Source organism: Triturus cristatus, chromosome 3_2 (assembly GCF_964204655.1).
Source record: "Triturus cristatus chromosome 3_2, aTriCri1.1, whole genome shotgun sequence".
Lineage (NCBI taxonomy): Eukaryota > Metazoa > Chordata > Amphibia > Caudata > Salamandridae > Triturus > Triturus cristatus.
The window spans coordinates 352,839,944-352,850,543 of NC_140584.1; the positions used below are offsets into that span (position 1 = coordinate 352,839,944).

Below are 10,600 nucleotides of genomic sequence, written 5' to 3' on the forward strand. Positions count from 1 at the left end.
AAGCGATGAGTATTAAGGACCATGTCGTCCATTCTTTCCTTGAGGATCCAGTGGAACCAACCATCCAGTCACTTTGGAATCTACCACCTGTGATAGGACATTTCAAATGTGGGTCGTGCAAAGCATGCTCAACAACAATCCAATCCAAAAACTTTGTTTACAAACATCACAATGTTACGCTTCATTCCCATACTAACTGTAATTCTACCAACGTTATTTATGGGATCGTATGTCCATGTGGCCAATTATATATTGGCCAAACACAGCAGAAGATCAAAGTGAGAATATTGCAACACCAAAGTAGAATAAGATGCCATGTCACTGGAGCACCACTAGTTGAGCATTATAGCCAGTTGGGACACAGCCCTGACCAAATGCAGTGGATTGTGATAGAAAAAACCAATTTGGGGCCCAGGGGAGGTGACATATCCTCTATCCTTACGATTAGGGAATGTAAATGGATGATCCGCTTTGATACCATTAATATGGGTTTGAATGAACAAGATCCCAGTAATGCACAATTGGCCATTCTCAGCAACTAGGCATTTTTGGTGACTGTTGGTCTTTATCTGTCCCTGACTAGCTTGATGATAATTGTCATCTCACGAGCATTTGTTATGTTGTTCATCGGATGCATTTGATGATAACTAATGTGTATATGCATGTATATAGTTTTCTGTGTAGCCAATGCATTCTTTCCCATTCAAGGATTACCATCCAAGTCTGTGTGTTTTTTCTAAGTTCTTTAACTCCATTAACTTGAGCAATGTGGAACTTCCTGCTGAACCTTTGCCACTGTCATCGGCCCATATACATGTCATACATGTTTTCATAATGCTTGATGTTCACTGTTTCCAACTCGATTTGTTCTTGAATAATGTACATCTGCTCCATTTGTGCTTTTTCTATGCCTAGCCATTATGTGCAATATAGACGCGATGCTAGCATTGTATTTATCCAGGTTGCATTAATTTGTCCAGAATCATTTACGTGGTATTTACAACGCTAACTATTGTCATGAAAAGTGTATAACTACCTTTACTATCTATTAATTGAGTCATGAGGAACTTCCTTCTGAACCTTTGCCACTGTCCACGGCCTATATACATGTTAAACATGTTTTCATAATGTTTGATGTTTATTGTCTCCAACTTGATTTTCCCTGAATAATGTACATCTGCTATGCTTGTGCGTTTTCTATGCCTAACTATTATGTGCAATATAGACGCGTTGTCAGCATTGTATTTATCCAGGCTGCATTTAACTAATTACGTGGTATTTACAAGGCTAACCACTGTCAAGAAAAGTGTAGAATTGTCCTGACTATCCCTGAGTTACACGGGCCCAACCTCCCCCTTTCTTTTAGAAATGTATTTTTTTAGAAATGTATTAATGTAATATCCTTTAACTATTCGGAAGAAAACAACCTCTGTTGTCTTTCTTCTAATACATTTTGACTGCAAGCATCTAGCGTCTGCGCCGTGCTGCACGTCATGTGGCCCGGGCCTCTCTATTTTAACGATCACTCAGTGTTGATTTAGTGCTTTGTTCACAAACTCTGAGGACAGCCTTTGCTGCTGCTGCCCACGGTAAGGGATGCTCTCCCCCTGTACGTTGGTTTTTAGCTGTTCGATTTAATTCCGTGTAAGATTAAATGGTCGAGGGTTAAGTCTGTTTAGCATTTTTGGCACTCAGTTTGATTTAAAAGTACACATTTTTCTTTGCTTATGGTGAATTTATACTCTTGCTCGATATTCTCTGTTTGACAATCCGCTTTCTCTTCTGAGTAATGGTTTCCTCATTGAGGCTCGACCTGTATACATGACCCTACTTGCATATTCGTAATATATTACTCCTTAAACAAGGGTATAGATCTCTGGCTGTTGCCTTTCCCACTGCGACCCGTAGCTTATCTGGTGGGTCTCATGTCGAGTGTGCTGTTTAGTCTCAAATCTAATGAACTTTCTTTTGCTGATGATAGCTCTTGGTACCTTGTCCCTTGCGCTGTATTTCCTCTAGGTTTGGGTTTTAAGTGTTTTTACATTGCCGTTCTTTCACTTTATTTTTAGAGGCTTAATTTCGTTGTGATTAATTTCACTTTTCCCACCGATGGTGCGCCACGGCGTGTGACTTTGGAGGTATTAATTTCTCCGGTGCGACTGTGATCATAAATGAGTAAGTCACTCTCACTCCGGTTTTTTGTGATTTTCAATGAATCCTTTATTTATTTTGTGGATCATTATAATGACACCTCATAATTCTTTGTAGGTGTCACTCACCCCACCCTCAATTGGAGCCTATCTGCCCCTGCGCCATTTGACGCCAAGTCAACATTGACTATATGTCCACCTTTGAATATGGTAAATATAGCGATTACTTCCTTAATGAGTCCCTTTCACTTTCCCTGGTGGGACCCGAAATTCTTTTGTAACACTGACTTAATATCATTGTAGGTGCCATTCCTCCGTGTTACACCATCACCCTTGTCCTGAAGAAGACCCCGTTAGTAAGGAGCCAACTAACCTACCCATGTCTTGGGGTCGAAACGTCGACAATATGACATTGCCAGTACTCTCAACAGTGTAACTTACACTGTGTTCTTCTGTTTTGTACATGGTTTTTGTAAACAATCTATATTCAAACTAATGAACTTCGTCTGGATTTTGTGGCTTAAAAAATAGTTTTGCCTTACAATTAAGTTGTGACAGTTTGATATAATTTATATGTCACTTCCCCCTTTTACCTCACCTGAATTCACTACCCCCTTCCTTCCCATGGCACCCCGCACTATTTGACAAATGCCTAATCTATTTATAAAAATGTGTATCTTGCCAACGTGTGATTAAATAACACTTTGACATCATTTTTTTGTATCCTTTGATATCGATTCTGTGTTAACTCTAAAAAGTTTATATATTCTGGGACCATCTTTCCCTTATACTGTCTAAATACCCAGGTCCCAGCGATTTTTGGGTTTACCCTTTGCTTTAACGCGGTGGAGGGTAGAAAGCATCCCCAGCGACATCCTCCATTGATGACCAGTCTAAACACGGTGCAGTGTCCCAAGAGACACCACTGTGGAAATTTAGCTTGCAAACTGAACATTATCTGCGCCATCTTGCCTCTCCCCAGCGCCACGCACAGCGAGCACACGGCAGCCATTTTAGGCACCCCACTTTCTCCCCCGCTTATTGTCAATCGCCAGCGCGTTCCCCTGATGCTGCAAGCATCCCCCGCGCACCGGCCACCCCCGCTCTCTCATACATGGGCCACAAACCTTCTCCTTCTGCGCGACCCTGCCGTGGAACCACATCCCACGCCTGACCGACATCCCATACATGGTCATGCCTCTCTTTGATAACCCCCTTCCTCTGCGCCCCATTGTCCGAACTGATCCCAGGCCATCACCTAGCCCTGCGGATGCAGTTTATTGCCCCTACTGTAAGGGAAACACCCCACATCAAAGGGATTACAGTGGATCAAAGCCCCTACCCCCTGAGACCCGGCCGGTTGCACACATCCCCGGGAATTGGCGGAATACCCTGCTGCGTGATAGCCATCTCCTACGGCGGGTGAGGTGGGAACTTCTACTGTAGCTATGTGTGGGATCGGATCTGAGCCGGGGCTTCAGGGGATGTTCTTTCATGCATCAAGGGGATCTCAAGAATGTGCCATGTACAATAATCCTGTAATAAAGTCATAAACGTGTGTATAAGAGGCCAGGCCTCAGAGATGCAGTTAGAGCACCTCGTAACGATACCTTGCTGTCTGATCTGATGTGTTCTGCTCCGACGGAATAAAACTTTGTTTCCTGCCTTCCAGTCTCCGGCGCCTGCCTCTTTCATTGGTAAATTATCGAGTGGTATGAGAGGCGATTACCGCCGGGCAATACTTGAAAGGTTATCGACTGAAACTGCCGCTACCATTTAACAATTGGCGTCCCAAGCGTGGGGCCCATCAGCGACACGTGGATCCAGTGGGAGAGGTCCCGACGACAGAGTGAACGACTGCAACGATCGGGAGAGCTCCTGCCCAATAGACCCTCGTCTGGCAGCCGATCATCCGAACTTCACTGGTTCCGAGCAGACCTCTCTCGAGTGATCTACGGTCCTGACTGGGAACCATCAGGAGTGCCACGGCAAATATGGAGAGTAGAGGACGATCGGGCGCTGGAGGCGGAAGACGAGTAACTGTCCACGCGGTCCGGGTAAGGTCGTGATACACGACAAATTGCGAAATAATTGATTGATTGTTTGAAGTTTTGAAATACTAGTATTGCTCATTGATTGTTCTCTTTGAGATATTCGCTGTCTACAAACGGGGAGGAGTAGAAATACTCTCTCTCTCTCCCTTTGCAGATAGTGAAGGGTAGGTAACGCAGACTTTTGTCCCCGTTGTAACCCGTCATGCCTATCTTTATCTCCCCACTGATTGATTGTCCGAACATTGATTGTTTTGAAGAATAGTGCTCTTTGAGATATTCTCTGTTTGCAAATAACGTAGAATAGAAATATTCTCTCTAGTCTTTGCAAATAGTGAAGGGTAGGTAACGCAGACTTTTGTCCCCGTTGTAACCCGTCATGCCTATCTTTATCTCCCCATTGATTGATTGATTGATTGTCCGAACACTAGTTGTTCGATATTGGTTCTTTGGAGGTATTCTCTGCTTACAAATAACGAGGAATAGAGATATTCTGTCTAGTCTTTGCAAGCAGTGAAAAGATAGGTAGTGCTGACTTTTGTCCCCGTTGAAACCCGTCATGCCTATCTTCTCCCCACTGATTGGTAGTTGGTTCTGCCCGGACCGCTTATTAGAGGTGAACCATCCGGCTCCACTGGAGGGCACCCCTAATAAGGACATGTTCAGTAAATATGGACTAGTCGCCGTAGCTTATAGCAAGCTGTGGCATAAATATACCAAGAAGGACCCCGAGAGTCAGTGGCCACTGATGGGATCCTTCGACGACCATAAGATAGAAGTGCTAGAAATAGCTCTGCGTAGCAATAAGACGACGCCTACTATGCTTGACAGTATCGGCATGTGGCGCAAAGAAGCAACGCAACGGAAAAAGAGGGAAGAAGTAAAAGCAGAAAAGGAATTACAAAAGGCAGCTCACCTTGCCGCTAGAAAGTTAGAAGAAGAAATAAAGGAGAGAAGGGAAACTAAACTAAGACAGGAGCCCGAAACATCAGGCCAGTACGCTGTTAGGACCCCTTCTTTGCTCTACCCTGAGTTGTCCTCTAAGCAGCGAACGAATGATGAATTACTATTAGGTCCCCCGATCATTTACATGCCCCCTCCATACGCACCCTCCCAATCAGTAGTGCAACACCCACAACCCCCAAACACGAGCGAAAGCAGTACAGGGGCCTCGGTCCTCACGGCCTCCGCGCCGGCCGAGCCTCTTGTACTGAACACAACGTCGGCAATAACGTTGGATGACCCTGAGATGAGAAAGAAAGAGTCCACCAGAATGAATCGACTAACGAAGGATGAACGAGCAGGAATCGACAAAATAGTAAAGACACTAGTGGAGCGTAAGGAAAGTGAGGAGTATATAACAGACGTATATAACTCGTATGCAGACAGCCGCAGACGACACTTTGTCGTACGACTTTGTTATCATGCCCTAAATGCATATGAGGATAGGTACCGCGATAAAGGTCCCGAAGGCTTAGCGACCCTATATAGGAAGGTAGACATTGGGGAAGAAGGAGAGGGCGATGTAACGAACCTCTTCACTCGTACACTCGAGGTCTATCGACACCTTAGAGAACACAGGCAGACCACCAAAGCAGAAACCCCCATAGCGACTAAGCCCCAGGAAGGAAGGGCTGATGCCATGATGCCCATCAAAGAAGCTGCCCCCTACTGGGTCACCCCACGAGGCCAGGGAACACATGACGACATCAACCACCAAGATGCGAAGGGAAGGGTTGTATATAATTGGGTTTACCAGCCATGGGACCGACAAGATATTTTGACCTTTAGAAAAACTCTACCCGACTTGAGAAAGAACCCAACTGCCTTCTACACTGAACTGGGTACAGCTTTAGGTTCTACGATAATGACTTTAGCAGATATCGACTTGTTCTTTGGGCTATGTCTGCCGGCTGATGTGTGGAAGCAAATCCGGAAAGTTGACCACGCTGAGCCGTTCGGATATACCTGGTTACAACTCGATACCATAGATAAACAGCGAGAACCAGGACAGAAACCCCCGAAAGCCATATTAGAGCTCCCAGACAAGATTGTACAGAAGCTAAAGACTCTAATCCCAGAAAGAAAGGTAGACTGGTCGATAGTGACGGCTTGTCGCCAGAAACCCCAGGAGGATGTGTCTGAATACTTCTCCCGATTCGAGACTGTGTTTTCCGATTACAGTGGCCAAGACATGACCACCGCAACCGGACATCACCTCTTTGTCCAGAATTATGTGAAGGGTCTGTCACAAGAAGTTTCCCAGAAGCTACAGACCAGCGAGAGTAGTTGGGCAGCCTCCAAACCCGCAGCAATTCTCCAGATGGCCCAATATTACGAAAACCAGAAGAACGAGAACGATAGGGCGTCAGAGAGGAAGAAAAAGGAACTGAAGGAGAGGGTAATGATAGCACAGTTGCAAGGGGTGACCATAGGAAGGGAACCCCCGAAAGGGAATTACCAACCAACCGCCCCTAGAAAGCTACCCCCTAGAGACCATACACCTGCACCCTACAACGGACGGAGAGACTTAGATGGGAACCAATGTGCGTTCTATAGGGGATTCGGACACTGGAAATCCCAGTGCCCGGTCCTTCTGGAACTGAACAAAAATAGGGATCCCAGAGACACAGCATATGACCCCAGAAATAGAGGACAGGGACGAGGGCACACGAACGACGCCATCAACGACAGGCCAGGCAGACCAAACACCTTTGATCGCCCCCGACAAAACCAGTGTCAGCAGTCCGACTACGAAAGCACCCATGACTTCGCATAGGACCGCCAGGGGCAAGGGAGGGATCCAGTCGAACTCCGTGTTGACCAGCAAGGTCCTTACGTCACCGCTAAGGTCCTGGGCACGAAATCTCCATTCCTGGTAGATACTGGGGCGACACGTAGTGCGTTATCTAAACAACTGATTCCTAGGGCACCCTTGTCTGGCTCACACGTAACCTCAATAGGCTTCGATGGAACGCCCTCCACTAACCCCTTATCAGCACCAATCTCCTTTGACTTAGACGATAACGTCACTGACACGACCTTTCTGCTCTCCTCCAACACCCCCGATGCTATTATGGGACTTGACTTACTAAAACATTTTCGAGCTACCATCAGATGCTCCCCAGACGGAGTTCAGGTCATCCTGCACGATAACCCAGATCTGTCCAGACCCTGTCACACACGGCGTATGCTCTCTATAACCGATGCTGACCTGTCCCTACTCGACACATTACCTTCACATCTATGGGCTAAAACCGACTCAGATGTAGGGCGCATGGTGATCGACCCAGTACACATAACCGTCCGACCGGACGCAGTGCTCCCAAAGCTTCCACAGTATCGGATATCGCCCGAAGGCGAGAAGGCGTTGGTGGAAATCATCGAGTCCCTAGTCGATGCAGGAGTGGTAGAAGAAGTAGTCAGTAATGTTTGCAACAGCCCTATCCTACCCATTGTTAAGAAGCAAGGCGAGGGAGATGAGAAAGCATACCGCTTTATTGTTGACTTACGAGAAGTTAACAAAGTAGTCATACCTCAGTACCCCGTGGTCTCAGACATCACCACCATCCTCACCCTGATTCCGTCCACTGCCACTACCTTTACCGTTATTGATCTCAAGAACGCATTCTTTTCCATCCCCATCCACCCAGACAGCCGCTACCTCTTCGGCTTCACCCTAAAAGCCCGTTCGTACAGATTCTGTAGGGCACCCCAAGGCTACACTGAGAGTCCCAGCATTTATAGCCAAGCCCTCAAGAGACAACTAGATGCAGTCCAACTACCCGATGGAGTAGTGTTAATACAGTACGTCGATGACATCCTTTTGGCGGCCGACACCACTCCACTTGCAGTCACAGCCACCATTCACCTCCTCCGCTTCCTCGCGGAGAACGGTCACAAGGTCTCCAGGAAGAAATTACAATTCTGCCAACCCCAAGTAACATATCTAGGCCACCTACTATCCAAAGACGGGAGAAAACTTACCCCTGACCGAATTCAGACCATCCTAGAAACCCCTGTTCCCAAAACTCAGAAGCAAGTGCGGTCCCTAGTAGGCCTCACCTCCTTTTGTCGACAATGGTTGCCAAACTTCAGTCTTATCGTAAAACCTCTGCTCTCCCTGCTGGCTAAAGATGTCCCCTTCCCCCTCCCTTGGACACCCGAATGTCAATCCTCCTTCAAAGAATTACGAGACGCCCTCTGCTCAGCCCCAGTCCTAGGAACCCCAGACTACACTAAACCTTTTTCCCTCTACACCCACGAAAGGGAGGGATGCGCGTTGTCTGTCCTAACCCAGTCCATAGGCCCTAAACAACGCCCTTGTGCCTACTTCTCTGCCACTCTTGACCCCGTAGCCAGAGCTTTGCCTGCCTGCCTTCGAGCAGTGGCCGCCGCTGCTGTCTCTATCCGGCAAAGCGAGGGGATTATGTTCTCGAACCCCCTCACTGTATTGGTACCCCATGCGGTTGACACCCTCCTGAACCAAACCAAGACTCAACACCTGACTAGCGCACGACTGACTGGTTACGAACTGACTCTGCTTGCACCCCACATCACATTGAAACGATGCACCACTCTGAATCCAGCTACTCTACTACCTCTCCCTGACGCTGACCCCAATGCGTCCCCTATACATGACTGCGTGACCCTCACCGACGAACAGACCAAGAGTAGGGTCGACCTCCGAGATACTGCCTTCCCGGACCCTGACGGAGAACTGTGGGTGGATGGCTCATGTATCAAGCTCCCCGATGGCACCACCTCAGCTGCCTATGCAGTCACCACGGCCCGAACAGTTGTTGAGACAGCCCGCATCACACAGCGATCCGCACAGGCGGCGGAACTAATTGCTCTCACACGAGCATGCATTCTGGCAGCAGGGACAACCGCAAACATTTACACAGACAGTCAGTATGCCTTCGGGGTAGTTCACCACTTTGGGCTCTTATGGAAAGAGAGGGGATTCCTGACCTCTCATGGCACACCCATCCTGCATGGAGATCTAGTCTCTGCCCTGACCGAAGCGGTCCTCCTCCCCACACGGCTGGCTGTGATCAAATGCCAGGCACACAAGAAGGTGACAGACATTATAGGACAGGGAAATGCACTAGCTGACATTACTGCCCGAACCACAGCCGAGAATAGGTCCACGACCCGTATGTACGTGACCAGGTCACAAGCTGAGAAATGGAAGGATGCTAGGGAAACGATTAGGGACATCCAATTAGCCAGCACACCACACGAGTTAACTGAATGGGCACGGGTGGGATTGAAGGACGATGATGGTTGCTGGCGGACTAAAGACTCGAACAAATGGTTGCTACCAGACTCATACTTGATCCCCATGCTGACCATGGCACACTCCCCCGCACACATAGGGGCCACCCCCATGATCGAACTCATCTCCAAAGTCTGGCACAACGACAAGATCCCAGACTCAGCCAAACGTCTGGTCCAACAATGCCTAGTATGCCTCCAACACAACCCTGGGAAAGGAACTGCTGTACCCCGGGGAGGGTTCGGGGTCCCCAATCACCCTTTTGAAGTCCTACAAATGGACTATGTCCAGTTAGAAAGGTGCCAAGGTTTGAAGTACGTACTTGTCGTTGTGTGTGCCTTCAGCAAGTGGGTGGAAGCCTATCCAACCCAAGACAACACCGCCATGACTACCGCAAAAGTACTACTGAAGGAATTCTTCCCCCGATACGGCCTTTGTCGAATTTTGTGGAGCGACAACGGCCCCCACTTCGTAGCCGAAGTTATCCAACTCATCTTAAAAGGGTTGGGTGTAAAACAGAAATTCCATGCGGTCTTCCATCCCCAATCTGCAGGCTTGGTTGAGCGACACAATGCCACATTGAAGCTTAAGATAGCAAAAATAGTCGCCACCACAGGACTAAGATGGCCAGACGCTCTCCCGCTAGCATTGCTATCAATGCGTTCCACCCCCACCAAACACCACTTAACCCCCTACGAGATCGTCTTCGGGCGGCCCATGAACCTTTGGACTGCACCGAAACCAACATCCATCCACGACGTCCCGGACGTCCTCATGTCTGACTATCTGTACAATCTAACTAAAACGTTGTCTGTTATCCATCAGCAGGTGCTGCACGCCATTCCCGATGTTTCCAGGGGCCCCGGACACGACATCCAACCCGGTGACTTCGTCTTAGTGCGTAACTTCCAGCGCACCAAGAGTCTGGAGCCCCGGTGGACGGGCCCCCTGCAAGTCCTGATCACCACCCGAACAGCTCTTCGAGTGGAGGGGAAACGCAATTGGCTGCATGCACACCACTGCAAGAAGGTATCACCGACCCTGACAACCACGGACAACATCACCGCCCAAGAGGAACTTCTGGACAAAGACCGACCATCCCTGAGCTGCTGCCCGGA

At 48.1% G+C, this 10,600-nt stretch overlaps 1 long non-coding RNA gene across 1 annotated transcript; it reads left to right on the forward strand.

Annotated features, from left to right (window-relative positions):
• The first annotated feature begins 1,467 nt into the window (after window positions 1–1,467).
• On the forward strand, window positions 1,468–2,863 carry LOC146857366 (uncharacterized). Its single transcript, XR_014979570.1, has 4 exons — window positions 1,468–1,589; window positions 2,070–2,175; window positions 2,269–2,360; window positions 2,454–2,863. It is a non-coding gene; the product is annotated as an uncharacterized LOC146857366 (long non-coding RNA).
• The last annotated feature ends 7,737 nt before the right edge of the window (window positions 2,864–10,600 follow it).